This window comes from Corythoichthys intestinalis, chromosome 1 (assembly GCF_030265065.1).
Source record: "Corythoichthys intestinalis isolate RoL2023-P3 chromosome 1, ASM3026506v1, whole genome shotgun sequence".
Taxonomy (NCBI): domain Eukaryota; kingdom Metazoa; phylum Chordata; class Actinopteri; order Syngnathiformes; family Syngnathidae; genus Corythoichthys; species Corythoichthys intestinalis.
The window spans coordinates 59,254,662-59,271,920 of record NC_080395.1 but is presented as its reverse complement, the minus strand read 5'-3'; the positions used below and the strand labels follow the sequence as shown (position 1 = coordinate 59,271,920).

Genomic DNA, 17,259 nt, shown 5'->3' with positions numbered 1-17,259 from the left:
GGAGATAATAGATATCATATGTATATAGAACTAGATGCTAAACGACAGACTCGACTGCGTTAGCAACATTGAAGTATTGAAAACTAGATGCGTTAGTAAACAGCCGCCATCTTAAAGCAGAAGACTTCCCAAGTAGGCTGTTGTGAACCTTCCAAGCGAACCTAATTAACTTTTTATCTCTAAATCGGCAACATCTTGACTTGAATCTATCTTCAAAACAGTTTTAAAACTTTCACATGTCGAAAGTAGACAGAAGGGAAATTATGGAATAACGGGAGCAATTTTAACAACTTTAACATTTGATTCGCAAAATTAAATGAATTGAATGTAGTTTAAAGCTGCTGATACAGAATGGGAACTTGAGTGTTTTATCTACTGTTTTAAAATGTTAAAAGCATCTAATAGCTTGGGGGGGTTGGTTTGTGTGTTTTGCTTTTTTAAGACAGTTTACAATATTATTTGCATGTTTTACTGACTGACTATGCCATTTCTGTTTGTTATTCATAATGTTTTGTGTTTGTCACTGAATAAACAGGTCAGTTTCTTGTTACCAACCATTGTGTGTTATTCAAACTCACCTAATTCAGCTTGTTATCAAGCTTGTTATCAAGAGTACTAAAACCCTTTTCAAAATGAGTCTGACAACTAAGATAGGAGGCTAAATAACTTTAAATTTTAATACATGCTCAGATAGGCCGGTATCGGTATCGGCCAGTATCGGTATCGGATCGGAAGTCCAAAACAATATCTGTATTGGATCGGAAGTGCAAAAACCTGGATCGGGACATCCCTAATTGCTACCATTATTCCATAATTTCCCTTCTGTCTATTTTCGACATGTGAAAGTTTTAAAACTGTTTCATCATTTAAAGATAGATTCAAGTCAAGATTTTGCCGATTTAGTAGTACAGTGATACCTCTACATATGAAGCTAATTTGTTTCAGGACTATGTAAGTCGAAATGGTCGTATGTCGAGCAGGATTTTCCCATAAGAATACATTATAATTCCATTAATTCGTTCCACAGCCCAAAAACCTACACTAAATTCTCAATAAAAATTGAGATTACTATTGCAAATATCAGTTACAAAGACCAAAACAAATACATTGTGAATGAAAACCGTAATAATAATATAATAATAGCAATGCTAATAATAATATTTGTAATGTAACAAACCGGTTCTAATGTGGCAAATGTGTTTGCGTGGTGTACCTGAACGCATTGCGTGGCCGACTCGATAGAGTGAGCCTATTTACTTTCACTTTCACTTTGTTTACTTGCTGCGGGACACTAAGCACAAGTTGATGGAATAAATGATTAGAAACCTGACGAAGCTGATGATTTCTTTGGCGATGTTACTACAATAATAATTGCCACCTTAACTTATAAAGACTGGCGAACGAAGGAGGACCGTCATAGACCGTCTACAGCTGTATTGTTGAGCGAGCCATATCAGGAAAGCGCACGCCACGCTCATATTTTTCTATCATATCTATCTACATGTCGATGGTAACGTTAAGCATCACCTTTTTTCCTTTTTTTCACCACCTGAACTAGCATTGTTGGAACCCATGTTGATTCCTCTCACCAGAAAATCTGCCATGCGTCTTGCTGGACAACAAAGAAACTACGGTGCTGTTATAGATCATTGTATTTAGAGCATGTCGTCGAATTTAGAAACAAATAGCGAGTCAAATTTTATGTCGGATGTCGAAAAGATCGTGTGTCGAAGCGATCGTATGTCGATATAGCACTGTATTTTAGATAAAAAGTTCATTAGGTTCGCTGCAACAGAGCTGTCCAGAGAAGTTTACTGCTTTAAGATGGCGGCTGTTTACTAACGCCGGCGAGTCTGTCATTTCGCATCTAGTTCTCTACACATGTGCTAACGCCGCCGTCGTCTGTCATTTCGCATCTAGTTCTATATATATGTGATATATACCATAGCATTAGGTGGCCGTAGTTTCAAGCAACTAGCAACTGAGCTGCTGTCGGCCGCAGTCAGGTATTATTGTTTTTTTTTTGTTTGTTTTTTTTTGTTTGTCTAGCGGCATGAGTTGAACATGATATTTACTCTCGGTCTGTTCCTCATTGCGACCCGAAGACCGCGCTGACGGTGTTTTAGTTTCGCTCTACCTGGTATAATTAAATAATTGGAATTTGGATGTTTGTGAATCGTTCTCAAATCTTCCACGGCCGTATCGCGAATAATCTAAGAATTGGAAATTTCGCACGCCTATAATAATTACCCTGTTATGCATAGAAAAAAATCCAGAAAAGGAATCCTACATACATCATCCACATAATGAATGTAGAAAATATTAAATCAGTGCAAATGCAACAAGAACTAGCAGTAGTACTAATTGAAACAGAAATAGTTATAGATAATAAAATAATGATATAAAAACTACTGTCACTATTATACATGCTTGGCCTATTGTTACTACAATTATAACAACAGAAAAAAACAAAAATTTATAGGCTATAGAATTGGCTGCTGTTTGTCTACTACTCCAAAAAACTGGTCCTCATCTATTTTGAGTAACAGGTTTGTGGCAAAATGTTTTCTTTCAACATTACTAAGTTAAAAAAAAGGAGAAGTTTCTATTGGTTTTGCCTTTTTCCTCATTTGCTCAAGACTAGCGGTGCCTTTGAGAAGTCAAACTCACTCCTTGTTCTGAAAATGCTGACCACCTTATGCATTTGAATGGCCAGACATTGGGTTCAGTTTTTGCAGCAATTACTACAGCTCATTTTTCAAGCTGATTTGATGCTCATTTGAACACTGTACAACCTTAAAAAAAAAAAAAAATCAAAATGCATAAATATTTGCTTGACTTGCCCAACACTAAAACAAGGTGAAGCTCAATTAAATAGCATAATTGAGAATACACTGAGTCACCATTGTGGTGATTGTGGTGTTATTTAATGGATGTTAGGTTCCATTAGGGATCAAAACCGGATCTTAAAGTAGATGATGAAGAGGAAGTCAGCATACATGATGCTATTTTGACATCACTCGTGGGTATGTTAAACTCAAGTTACCCCCATACAGGAATTGCAGTAGTTACTCAGACCAAATCAGCCTTTTGCCAGACTTTTGTTGCAGTTGCTACCACAGTGAGAATGGTCAAATACACCTCCAAGGTGTCTTGGGGTCACACTTTTCTCGGCAGTGATGAAAAGTCAGGGAGTTCAGTCTAACCAAGTTTTGACCTCAGAATTGTTTGTGTACAAGTTCAGCGAAAAACTTTCCATGTCAAAATAAATGGTGATTATAAATTGTACTGTACCCAGCTTTTACCAAATGTCCAACACCTTTCCAAACTTGCCCGGAGTCAATTCAGAAAAGAAACAAAAATACACAGTGAAGGGCATGCTGACTCTTTTGCCAGTGTCGAGACATACAATATTTATTTCACTTTATTATTATTCGTCTATTCGGAAGAATTTTAAAAGCCAGACATTTGTTGTGTTGGAATGCCACACTGAATTTCATATCTCAAAAACATTATTTAAAAGAACTAAATATTGAGTTGATTTCAGATTGAGTATAAGACTAAGGAGAGTGATGTCAGGAGCAAATGATTTTCAAATGACATCAGCAACTGTAGATTTTCAAAAGATGATTATTGTTTATTGTTACCTACAATGTAAAAATTCATTCAACATTAAGATTTCATACTAAACTAGAAACTGGAACAGGAGAAATTACTGTGGGTCTTTGCTCTGTGGTGAAACAGATCTTAACCCCACCCATGTTGGCTTGGGGACATTTCGGGGACACCTCACCATCCTGGAATTTTTGATGCCCAGATTGTGTGATTTGGTCAAAAATTGTAGGACTAGATACATTTTGATTTTTCTTTTCTCATTAAAAATGAATGGGCAAATTTTTGTCAAGTTTCCGGGGAACCATAATTTTTTCCAAATTCTGTATACAACTTTTATGCCCCTCCCCGTCACGGAATTTTGGACACCTAAATTGTGTAATTTTGTCAAAAATTGTAGGACTAGATACATTTTGAACATTGATTTTTTTTTTTTTTTTTTTTTAATTGCTGTTTGCGGCGCAACGGAAACTTTTTCGGAGCTGTTTGAAAAATTCCCTGCGTCACACAAAATTCCGGGCGTGTCGATACATGAACGATACGGATCGGTCAAGCGGTTGGGGTTGTTCGGCACGCCAAAGAAATCCCATTAAAAAAAAACAAACAAAAAAACAGAATAACACTATCTGGGTCTTTTTTCAAAGACCCAGATAATAAATGCCTATAATTTAATCCAAGAAATCAACATCTAGTCATTCTACTGCTATTTTTTTGCCTGCCTTGTTGAGAAATGCTTGTTGACAAGTAAGTCTTCCAGGAGCACGGAAAGTAAAATTGTAGGTTCCCAGCAGCATATACTGTAGTACTGAGTCAGCCAAACATCACATAGTAGAGTCATCTGTGTAAAGACTGGCACTATGGTCCTTTAGAGCGGGGACTCTTACAGTGCTATAAAATATAAATAAGACAAGTCTCGTAAATGCTCTGTGTTGAATATCATTTCCAACTGGATAAAATAAATCTCTCCTTGACACACTGGGATCCTTCAGGAAGGTTAATGAAAATCATATCATCTATCCTCCACGCAGGAAAAGATGTTGGCTTGGCAATCATTATTATTGCTTCAGTAAAGGTCAGAGATCAAATTTGAACACCAAAGTTTAGTTAGCGCAGAACATTCCAATTCATTAAACTTTGCTTTGTCAGAGCCTCGCACAAATTTCGAGCAAGTTATATACTATATTTATTGAATTGGAACCATGGACTAATAGGACAGGAACACTTGATGGAAATGTACTACTCAAACAAGTTATACTCCAACTTAACCTTTGTGGGTGTCTGAAAATATAGGACCAGTATATGCATGCAAGGGCAAATAATAGTGTAAAAGGATTCAAACAGTTAAAAGGGAACCAAACAAGTGCTGTGTTTTAAATGTACACATATTCTTCATCAGCTGCTGCAATAAGGGGTTTGTGTTACCGATTATGATCATCGTGAGTAAGATTTTATGATGACTGCTGAGACTGATAGTTTTCCATGAGAATAAATACAAAACCCTTATGCTGCAACTATACGATCTTAAAACAGCGGTCTCCAAACTATTCCACACAGGGCCGCAGTAGGTGCAGGATTTCATTCCAACAAAACAAGATGACACCTTTGCACCAATCTGGTGTCTTACAAGTGTGATCGGTTGATTGCAGTCAGGTGCCGCTTGTTTTGGCAGAAACTTCATTAGTTAAACTGTCCGTGCCCGATCGGTTGGAACAAAAACCAGGACCCACAGCATCCTCCAGGACCTGTTTGGAGATCCCAGGTCTAAAACATGAGGACGACAATTTTGTGCTAAACTTGCTGGTGTCAACAGCTACTGGGAAGGCAACAGCAGCTGGGACCAACACCAAAAACACAACAAAAGAAAGCAGTACTTCAAGTTCAACAACAGACAGTCAAAGATAAGATTTGAATTGCCCACTATTATGTTAATTGACAAACTGCTCCATCACCTGAGCCACAGCCGCTTAGCATACCATTTTTACTTCTCTTTTGTTTTATGATTTTATCATCAGTATTTCTATTTTACTGTTATTTATTTCATAGAATAATCCAATTTATATGATAATGTTATTAGGGGTGTGACAAAATATTGAAATGGTGATATATCGTGATACTTTGTATCCCAAAAGGTTATCGATATGCACCTGCCAAGAATCGAGTTATCGTTTTAAAAAGCTGTCAATGTTAAAAAAGGAAGGAAGGAACCAACAAGTTGCTATCAAAATCATCAACTATAATAGTGTCTCAGTTAACTCTATGGCTGCCATTGATGGCGCTCGACGCCCAATTCATTTAGACTGGGAGGTTCGAACGAACGTTCATTCATTCGAAACCAGAGCATTCACAGTCACTCCTTTTTTATTTCCAAGGCAGTTACAAGTCAATTTCTGTTCATTTTAGTGCATTTACATATCACTTCCTGTTGATTTTGAGTCGCTGCCTATTCAAATGGGAGATTCCTGGGCCACTTCCTGTTCTGTAACCCAAAATCAACAGGAAGTTACTCATATAATGCCCCGAAATCAACACGAAGTGACTCAAAATCAATAAAGTAATGATCTGAAATGCCCCAAAATTGCCTTGTTGGCCACAGACGTTCAATCCGTTTGAAGTGGTAGGGATGGCAGCGAATCAACATTCGTTCATTCGCTGCCACCCTCCCAGTTCAAATGGATTGGATGTCCAGCAGTGGTAAATTCATTCCAATTCACAACAGAAGCTTGTTTTTCTGTTTATTAGTCGTTTTGTAGAATATCTTAGGTTGATTTCCTGACCAATGTGTCGAAGCTTTCTATCGCAAATCGTATCGTATCGTGAGGTACCAAGAGGTTCCCACTCCTAAATGTCATTGATTCCCATAGCAAAAATTTGCTGCTCATCTGTTGCTTAATCTCGTCTCGTGAGACCAATTTGATCATCACAAATTTATCTCATTCTCTGCCTTTTTGTTTCTGAGTTTGTGCTCTTAAGGGTACCCTCAGAAGCAAGTGATGAGTAAAAATGAGCAAAGACATCATTGAGACAAAGGAGATTGATGTGAGAAAACCAGATTTGAGCAATTTTCATAATTGAAAACTGAGATATATTGTATAGCACTCTTGACACTATATCCTTATCTACCTACTTGTAACACAGCAGCAGGGATGCTTAGACAAGTTCATCAGGACGGAGAATTGAACTCACAACCTCTGGGTTGGGGAATAACTACTCTACCACAGAGCCACGCACAGATGCTCTGTGCTCGATGTGACGCGGTACTTCAATGGAAAGCAACTTCAGAAAGAGTGTAGCAGCGATGAAGCAAATATCTTTTTATTTTTCTACATTTATTAAATTTATGTATTTCTTTGATATTTCAAAATACTTCCAAACAGACATGTTAGCTGTGAGCCAATAGTTTCAGCGAGACAGCATCAGCCAACGTGTTGCTTCTTGCCGTGTTTTGATTACGTCATCACAAGGGGACTAAGGTTCTTCAAACTATTTGGTGGTAAACGTTCAGTCTCCAAAACCGAAAACCGATAATGCATTTGCTAGTTTTGGTTGATAGTTTTCGGCGCCGGATTCTCGGTCACATCTCTAATTTTTACATTGAACCAGATTAACCAAATGAACCAGATATGTTATTGAATTATTTGCCCGATTATATTATTTTCTCAGATTTTGGCACGAGATAAATTGAGATGTGATTGGACATGTCAGAGTAGACACTACTCTTTCTTACAATGAAAGAATCTTGAGGACCCAAAATAAAAAATTACAGGAGATCAAATTGAGAAATATTTGTGACAGGCACAATATAGTGTTGCTTGGCGAGATCAGGAAAAGAGGCAGCTTTAAGGCAAGTTTAAGAGATAAAATACTTTGCTCATCCATATCTTTCTCAGAGACATGACTGAGATAGTGAGTCCAAGTAAGGAGATCAAATTGAGATGCATTTGAGATCAACACAAGATCTCATAGTTGTCTCATGGTGAAATCTTGAAAGGAGACAGCTGTGAGACTTTATTAAGAAATCGTGCCAGTAAAAATATTTCTCAAGATCTTCTCATGTAATGCTCCCTGTGAGACTTACTTCTTACGAGACTAATTTGAGAAAACTGAGAAAACCACTCTGGTCTCGATTGTTGCTGATTCACTTCTCAGAGATATAAATGATACATGATGAAGATCTCATCTTCAATTTTGCTTTGCTATGGGTAGGCATATTGTCATGGCCGATTTGCATGGCTCATGTGAAAGCTGACAAGCTGGGTAAGTACCTCTATATTTCCTTCTTGTACAAATGTGGCCAAGCCAGTAGAATACCGTTACATTTCCCTAAATCTAAAAGCCCAGAGCTGGGTAGATTCCACGTCACATTACTTGGTAATGTTTCACTGCATTATGTGTGAAAGCAGCTTCAGTAACATTGTATCATTTCCTTTCATTTCAATCGAAGCCGTAAAGTCACCAATCAAGGAAATAATGTGCTGGAGGGTCTTTTATCTGCTTAACTGTCTAACCTCAGCGTTAAGAATGAAATTCCATGTTGTGCAGATGATTCCTCTAGGAACACTTTAAATGGAGTTCATTATTTCAATAATGGGTGCAATGACATGTCATGTCAGGAGCAAATGTCCCTTTGGTGGATGTGACAGTGATTCTTCACAAGTCTAGGTGTTTCCTGATGCACGTCACATTAAGCAATATATTCTGTCACCCTGTCATTGCGGGTGTACCATCAGTTGTCTGTAAAAACACTTAGTTAATGGTAAAAGTATTCTGTAAAATTGTTACAATCTCTCTCTGTGGTGGTTTTCAGTGGATGTGACGTTACAAACCCTACTTTTGAGAACTATAAAAGCAAACATCTGTGCTGTAATACACAAATGATTTTGACACACTGAAAATCCGAAGAACCTGTATATGTCTGCTTCTAGCTGTTTCACCTTATCCACAGACAGCGCACCCACCCCCTTAGGCATGGTTGTTCACTATTGGCTGGACAGTTCAGAGGTCATGGGTTCAAACAGATTTCTGTGTGGCGTCTGTGTCCTTTTCTCTGAGTACTCTGGTTTTCTCACACTTTAGAAATATACATGGGAAGTTAGCTCATTCTCTGCCATTGACGGTGATAGACATTTGAACTGGAAAGGAACTCTTGTATTTTTGACTCCTTGGCAAGGTACTAGAAAGGGCCTGAAATGTCTGTGGTACTGTTAATATCTTTATGGGAGCGCAGCCTTTCTGTGTGTAGGGCTTTGGTCCCGTTGGTTTTCATATCAGTCAAATAGAATAGAAATAAGCTTATTCACTGTAGGGTCATATAGCTCACAGATCTAGGGTCTCTCTTTACAAAACACTCTTATCATACTTAAAAAGTGTGATTAAAATTAATGGTCATCGAGTAATCCACGCTGACAGACCGGAATTATGAAAATGTTTAAATATTAATACAGGACACTTAAGGGCTGGATGTGTCAAAGTGATATGCAGTGTAGTGGAAAAACAGCATACGATTGTTGAAATCAGCACTTCACTCCACACAACCCTCTCAATTTGGTCACCATGAATGGATCATTGATTCACATTCAGTACACCATAAACCGAAGCCCACTCCAGAAGGATTCTTTGAATGAAAATCCATCCACGGAATCAGACGGTGGTAAAATCAGCATGAACGCGTCCCCTATTTTTAGTAAGTGTACCACTTGAGACATGAATAAAATCCAAAAGACAGCTGTGATGTGTTCAAGACACTTAGATATGTCCAAGAATGACGCTCCTGGCAGCCTGTCTCATTACAGGTGGAGACCAGATGGAACCAATGAGGCCCGTCACCACACCAACTCTCTTTTAATAGGAAGTAAAAAACGCTTCTTGACACACCTAATTGACAGAGAGGTTTCATGCCAGACGTTTAAGTATAAGGTGCAGTGCACTCCCTGTTGGAATACATCCAATGTGAGATTAAACTGAATAAGTATGGAGTTTGCCGGTTCTCTCTGTGCTCGGACTCCATTTTCCTTTCACATTCCAAAACATGTAGTGCAATCAGGTTCATCAGACTCAAAACACCCAAAGGTGTGATTTTGTGAATGGTAATTTGTCAAGATGCATTGTGATTGACGGGATCAGACCGGAGTGTCTACTGCTAAATTGGTTGCAATAAAATTGGAGCTTCTTGTTCGCCCTTAAGATTATACGATATATTTAAGGATGGAAAAAAGATTGAAGCTAAATGGATTTGAGTTTGGCTGTGCAAATGATACAAAATAAAAATATTTTGGATAATTTGGATTATGCTGTTTATTTGATGATATGGCCAGGTTCCTACCGCAGGTCTTAATGCAGAATTCCGATTTTTTTGTCATATTTGCTTTTTGGGCGTGCCGGTCAGACTGCCTTTTTCAATTGATCTTGTTCAAGTATCACGCATGCACACTAATTCGCAGTCCGAGATGGGCTGAGCAGACTGACCCGCATGCGCAGGAGAATCAAAACAACTGTTAACACATGACGCACACACACACATATGGACAGTTTGCCCTCACTCCTGGGCGTGTAAGCAATCTCGAAATATTGCTCATTTGGACCATAGAGAAAACCGAGCATTCTCAGGCTCAACCCATTTTATTTTTTTATGACTGTATGCTAATGCACAGCTCCACCGCTAGCGTAGCACCTCGTCCCTCTCGCTCTTTGCTGACGTAATTGCTGCATGAATTCCGATATGGGGACTTGACAGTTTAGACCGGAGCCTCATTCTGGGAAAAGATCAGATTTTAACCACATCCGAAAGTGACCTAGATCGGATTTAAAATGGTCCACTTTCATGTGACTTTTCCCGTACAGACCGTCAAGTTAATGCCTCACTCGAGTCTAAGAACACGAAAAAAATCAGGATTCGTGCATTAAGACCTGCGGTGTGAACCTAGCCTAATTTTCGTCAATTGTTAAATGAATAAAAAAAGAAAAACAGACTCATTGTCTGTTACCATACCTTCTTTATTACGTTGGATAATTATTTGTCACCAAATATTTATCAATATTAATGATAACGCAGCATTCATTCATTCATTTTCCATGCCGCTAATTCCTCACGAGGGTCGCGGAGGTGCTGGAGCCTATCCCAGCTAACTATGGGCAGTAGGCAGGGGACACCCTGAATTGGTTGCCAGCCAATCGCAGGGCACAAGGAGACACACAACCATTCACACACACACACTCACACCTGTGGACAATTTAGAGTGTTCAATCAGCCTACCATGCATATTTTGGGGATGTGGGAGGAAACCAGAGTTCCTGGAGGAAACCCACGCAGGCACGGGGAGAACATGCAAACTCCACACAGGAAGGCCGAAGCCCGGGATTGAACCCTTGATCTCAGAACTGTGAGGCAGACGTGCTAACCACTCAGCCACCGTGCCGCCGCACTTAGGGCTGCTGCCCCCTTGCGATAGTACATTAGACGACTGTTCTCAGTCTGTTCATTTCACAATTTTGGTTGAAAGAAATCCACAGTAATTCATCTGCCTTATAGTGAGGGGAGCTGGTCTGTTTTGAATGCCTGCTCTGCGAAAGATTAAAAATCACACAAGCGTGTTTAAACCGGAAATTCAAAGCCTGATTTAAACATTCTAAAACATCAAAAATGTACGTATGGTGACCCCCCATTTTTCCAGACCGGACCAGAACCCACTGCAAAAAGTGAAAAACCGCAAAGTATCTATCTCTTTGCTATCTCTGAAATATATCCTACTTTGGAACAATGGGATGTTATCAATGTACAGAAAAAATTTGAATGCAATTGCTAGAGAAACTATTCCTTTGAGACCTTTTTTGTAGCTTAATGGAAACAGAATTAGTCCAGTAAGTCATTCTCCTTTGACTCAAGGATCCAGTTTCTACTAGGAAACTGAAAAAAGAAAAGCTTTATAAGAAAGGCATTTCAAGGCTTTTCACAGTGGGATGAAGGGGCACCGATAGGTCTCTAGGTATTTATACTAAAGAAATGATCAATTTGATCTACAAGATAACCACAGTTCTGACACTGAAAGTTGCTGTGGGAATATGGGAATGTCTAGATTCTTTGTGCTTTAAAATTGACATCCACTTTCCACAGCGGTAAATGTGTGTGTAATCCCTGGTGTGATAGTCTCATTTCCTCATAGTGTCTTGCTTTTGAAATGTTGCTTAGTTTTCATTTTCAAGTTGCCTTTACATAGGGTGAGACTGAGCAGACACATACAGTGGGGCAAATAAGTATTTAGTCAACCACTAATTGTGCAAGTTCTCCCACTTGAAAATATTAGAGAGGCCTGTAATTCATGGGTCAACATGAGTAAACCTCAACCATGACAGACATAATGTGGAAAAAAAAACAGAAAATCACATTGTTTGATTTTTAAAGAATTTATTTGCAAATCATGGTGGAAAATAAGTACTTGGTCGATACCAAAAGTTCATCTCAATACTTTGTTATGTACCCTTTGTTGGCAATAACAGAGGCCAAACGTTTTCTGTAACCCTTCACAAGCTTTTCACACACTGTTGCTGGTATTTTGGCCCATTCCTCCATGCAGATCCCCTCTAGAGCAGTGATGTTTTGGGGCTGTCATTGGGCAATACGGACTTTCAACTCCCTCCACAGATTTTCTATGGGTTTGAGATCTGGAGACTGGCTAGGCCACTCCAGGACCTTGAAATGTTTCTTACGAAGCCACTCCTTTGTTGCCCTGGCTGTGTGTTTGGGATCATTGTCATGCTGAAAGACCCAGCCACGTCTCATCTTCAATGCCCTTGTTGATAGAAGGAGATTTTCACTCAAAATCTCTCGATCCATGGCCCCATTCATTCTTTCCTTTACACAGATCAGTCGTCCTGGTCCCTTTGCAGAAAACAGCCCCAAAGCATGATGTTTACACCCCCATGCTTCACAGTGGGTATGGTGTTCTTCGGATGCAATTCAGTATTCTTTCTCCTCTAAACACGAGAACCTGTGTTTCTACCCTAAAGTTCTATTTTGGTTTCATGTGACCATAACACATTCTCCCAGTCCTCTTCTATATCATCCAAATGCTCTCTAGCAAACCGCAGACAGGCCTGGACGTTTACTGGGGGGACACGTCTGGCATTGCGGGATTTGAGTCCCTGGCGGCACATTGTGTTACTGATAGTAGCCTTTGTTACTGTAGTCCCAGCTCTCTGTAGGTCATTCACTAGGTCTCACTGTGTGGCTCTGGGATTTTTGCTCACCTTTCTTGTTATCATTTTGACGCCACGGGGTGAGAGCTTGCATGGAGCCCCAGATCGAGGGAGATTATCAGTGGTCTTATATGTCTTCAATTTTCTAATAATTGCTCCCACAGTTGATTTCTTTACACCAAGCGTTTTACCTATTGCAGATTCATTCTTCCCAGCCTGGTGCAGGTCTACAATTTTGTCTCTGGTGTCCTTCAACAGCTCTTTGGTCTTGGCCATTGTGGAGTTTGGAATTTGACTGACTGAGATTGTGGACAGGTGTCTTTTATACCGATGAGTTAAAACAGGTGCCATTAATACAGGTAACGAGTGGAGCCTCGTTAGACCTCGTTAGATGAAGTTAGACCTTTGACAGCCAAAAATCTTGCTTGTTTTTAAGTGACCAAATACTTATTTTCCACTCTAATTTGGAAATAAATTCTTTAAAAATGAAACAATGTGATTTTCTGTTTTTTTTTTCCTGCACATACTGTCTCTCATGGTTGAGGTTTACCCATGTTGACAATTAGAGGCCTATCTAATCTTTTCAAGTAGGAGAACTTGCACAATTGGTGGTTGACGAAATACTTATTTGCCCCACTGTATAATCTAATATGAAATATCTGCTAGTTTAACTAATAGAGTTCAGGGCACGTTACAAGCCACGGCAGAGTTTTACAGAAAGTCATGAGCTGAAGGAGAGTTGACACAAACTGCTCTATCCATTATAGGTTTTTGTAGAATTAATGTGGTGTTCCTCATTATGATATTTATAGACGTGCAACTGAGGCTCATCGAAAACGTGAAGAGTCTTCTTATACTATTAACTGCATGTTTGTATTTACGAAATCGCCTTCCTGAACGGTGCTACTGTTTTTCTTTTAAAACTTTTTCTCCTATGTCGAGTGGTCAATAGTTTACTATAATGATTTTTTTTTTTTTTAATGCATTTGTAGTCTTGTGTTTAGATAACGACAAAATTTCACCATTCCTTCCTCACCCAAATATTTGGAAACAAACAATACAATTTTTCCCTTGTATTAATAGTCCTATTTCTTTTCTACCATGTCTGAAAATGAGCAACAGGGTGAATCAACAGCAACTGTGATTTATATGGAAATGAGTTACAGTAAAAGGATATGCGTCAAAGTCTAGTAACAGTTGCTGGGAGAGAGCGGTTCACAGTTTTCGCTATTGATGAAACAAAACCTTACATATGCTCAGCTTTGTAAGGCGGATAAAAAAAGAAGCATGCTTGTGCTTACTCACTTACTTAAACAAACACACACAAACAAATAAACACACAAACGTGCACACACATAATATTGTACCCCTGCACGGCTCTCTTCATCTGCGGTCACCCGGAGCCAAAACCAACCTGATGAGATTAAATAATTTTTATCATCTTTTCTCTGGTCCAGAATAAACAATTACACAACCACACCTGGGATTTATAAGCAGACAAAATATGGAAAAAACACTACACAAATTTTAAGTACTTAAAAACATTCTAGCAAGGATATTAAAAGCAGACACTATTCGGGAATAACCAAACTATCTCTGCACTATTTCCATTGAAAGAGATGTGCAAAAACCACCACATGGCACAGTAAAAAATTATAATTAGACACTTTCAAAAAGAAAAAAATCCTGGCCTGTCATTTCTGCAATTTGCCAAATGGGAGTCTAAGTGTTTAATATGTATGTTTAATATGACCCACAGACACACATTTTGAATATCTTATCTAGCCTGTTTCTCCTTCAACTTAAAGCGGTCAAACAAACTATTCCAAAATGTTATTATAGACAGGTTTCCTGAGCGAAACATGGGTGGTGCCACCTTTGACATTTTCTGCTAAGGACCTCCGGTTTAGACAGAACATGAAGTGCAGTTGAGGTGAGCAGTGTGTAGACAAAGTTAAAACTGAAAATCAAACCAGAGGAATCCACGGAATCCCCCAAAATGGAATCAGGACGACATAGATGGCGCTCCAATACATTCTGTGTTGTGAGTTTGTTCTTCTCACTTCATTGATCGTTTGTGGACAAAATTAATCAACATGAGGTGTAGATTGATACGCCGGCCACTTAAGCCAAAATGAGGCAAAATTACAAATAATATTGCAGTTGCAGAATGCAGAAGGGCTGACACGGATTTTGTTGATACAAGGAAATACTACAAGGTATTTTTCATCTGGTTAGTTTATAGTTATGGTATTACGAGCTCATCACACATGTACATATAAACACATAGTAAGTTGTTGTTTTTTATTGCAGATATTGATCACAATAAAACCTTTGGACAACATGATTCTTTTTTTTTTTTTTTTTTTTTTAAACCTTTGGTGCATGTGCAAAACAGGGAACTAAATCACAATTTATTAAATTAGAAAAATATTAACGAGGGTGGAGCATAAGTCGAGCCTTCCATCATCAAATTAGAATGCACAGTCTCGATATATGTCCATCAACGTACAGTAATTGTTGGTGTGAAGCACATCAAGTTAGTGCTGCAACGATTAATCAATTAACTCGAGTATTCGATTACAAAAAAATATGTGAATTAAATTTTGTTGATTCGAGTATTCGTTTAATTATAGTGTCGTTTTAATGGTTTATTTTGAAAGTGTTGGCAATTAGTTTTATTGATGAGGGTGGATACACTGCCCTCTGGTCTGCGTCTTTTCACATGGGTGAATCCAACTGCTCCCTGTTAAGACCAACGTAAGCTAAGTTTTTGTTTGCGCTAATATTTTTTAATGCATTCTTAATTTAGTTTATAGGTATATTTAGCCGTTTTTTTTTTTTGTGGGAATATGTGTCTTAACCATTTGTTAAGACTATTGTAAAAAAAAAAAAATTAAAAAAAATTAAAAATCTTTAGCATTTTATAGCATTTAAGCTAGCGGACTTTTTCTATGTAAGTTAGCCAGTTGTTCTTTTGTTTTATATAGATCCTCATTTAAAAAAAAAAAAAAAAAAAATAATATATATATATATATATATATATATATATATATATATATATATATTCCGTTTGAGGTTCAGCTTAGGTATTTAAATTTTTCATGTTCCTTATCCGATTACTCGATTATTCAAACTAAGTAGTCCATCGGTTAATCGACTACTAAAATATTCGATAGCTGCAGCCCTACATCAAGTTGCCTTCCCTTGCATAACAGCATTTTCCACCTGTAAACGAACAAACAAAAAACTTGCATTTATGCATTTACATAATTGTGCCATCCTACATGTACTGATTAGCAACAGGCTAGCAGCATTTAGCTTGTGTTGCAGCCACAGTAGTACAGTAGTTGTAGTAAATATAATTAAATTTTCATTATTACAATCATCAAAGTAATAACAATATCAAAGACACAAGTCGTTTCATGCGCCAGACTTAAGCTTTAGTAGTTTTGGAGCACTGGACAAATTATAAAGGGATAGAAAGAACATACCTTCCATAACACAGCGGCAACATGGCTACATAAACGCTTTCTTTCTTTTCTAGTGAATCTTTTCTTCCGTTCCCCTATAACACCTTCCTGTTCGCGGCTTTGTCATAATAAACGAGGTATGTTGAATGATCACAATGAGAGTATGGCATACTTTCAACTCAATGTGAAACATTAAAACTGTTCAGACCATCAGGACACTTAGACTTTCATTCTCCGTGTCAAACAGCTGAACAGGACAGGTTTAGAGAAAAAAAAAGACAAGTCGTTTTATGCGCCAGACTTTAGCTTTAGTATTTTTGGAGCACTGGACACATGAAAATGCAGGGATAGGAAGAACATACCTTCCATAAAACAGCTGCAACATGGCTACATATACACCCGGTCTTTTTGGTGGCACTGGCTCAGTTCTAAATCTGCCTTCATGAACATGTTGTCCTCCCATGTCGTGATGATGGTAGTTGGATGCGGGTTTTCCAAATTGTCTTTTTTGAGGGATTTTGATGAGTGATGTCACTCTAGCTTCACTGTTGTTTTGGTTAGAGTAAGTGTAAAACGGAAGTCGCGAGCAGAAATGCGGCAGTACCTCGGAAACTTGTCTATAATGTTATTATATTATACACTGGCCCTGGTCAACCTACAGTATATTTATATACAAAAAAACACGTTAGCCAGTCTTGTAGCATGTCATCACATCTACACAGTTTTTACATTATGGATTTGGATCTCAGCTCTGGCCTTTTCTGTGTCCTGGAGTTTGCATGTTCTATACATTGCTTGCATTGGTTCTCTCTGGGTATTTCCCTCCACATTCTGAAAGTTGCTGTCTTAAGCCTGAGTTATGCTTTTGCGGCAGACTTTCGCCGTCCAGGCAGACCCGATTTAAGACCCTCTGCCGTTGTCTGACGTGCACCTCCACAAAATCCTGACTACGCGTCACGTCAACGCGTGCTGACGTGATGCAAAT

General features: G+C 38.5%; 1 protein-coding gene across 4 annotated transcripts in view; it reads left to right on the top strand.

Annotated features, from left to right (window-relative positions):
* The window catches only part of tspan4a (tetraspanin 4a), a 263,024-nt gene that overhangs the window by 95,479 nt on the left and 150,286 nt on the right, over nucleotides 1–17,259 (top strand). The gene's annotated exons all lie outside the window — the stretch shown is intronic.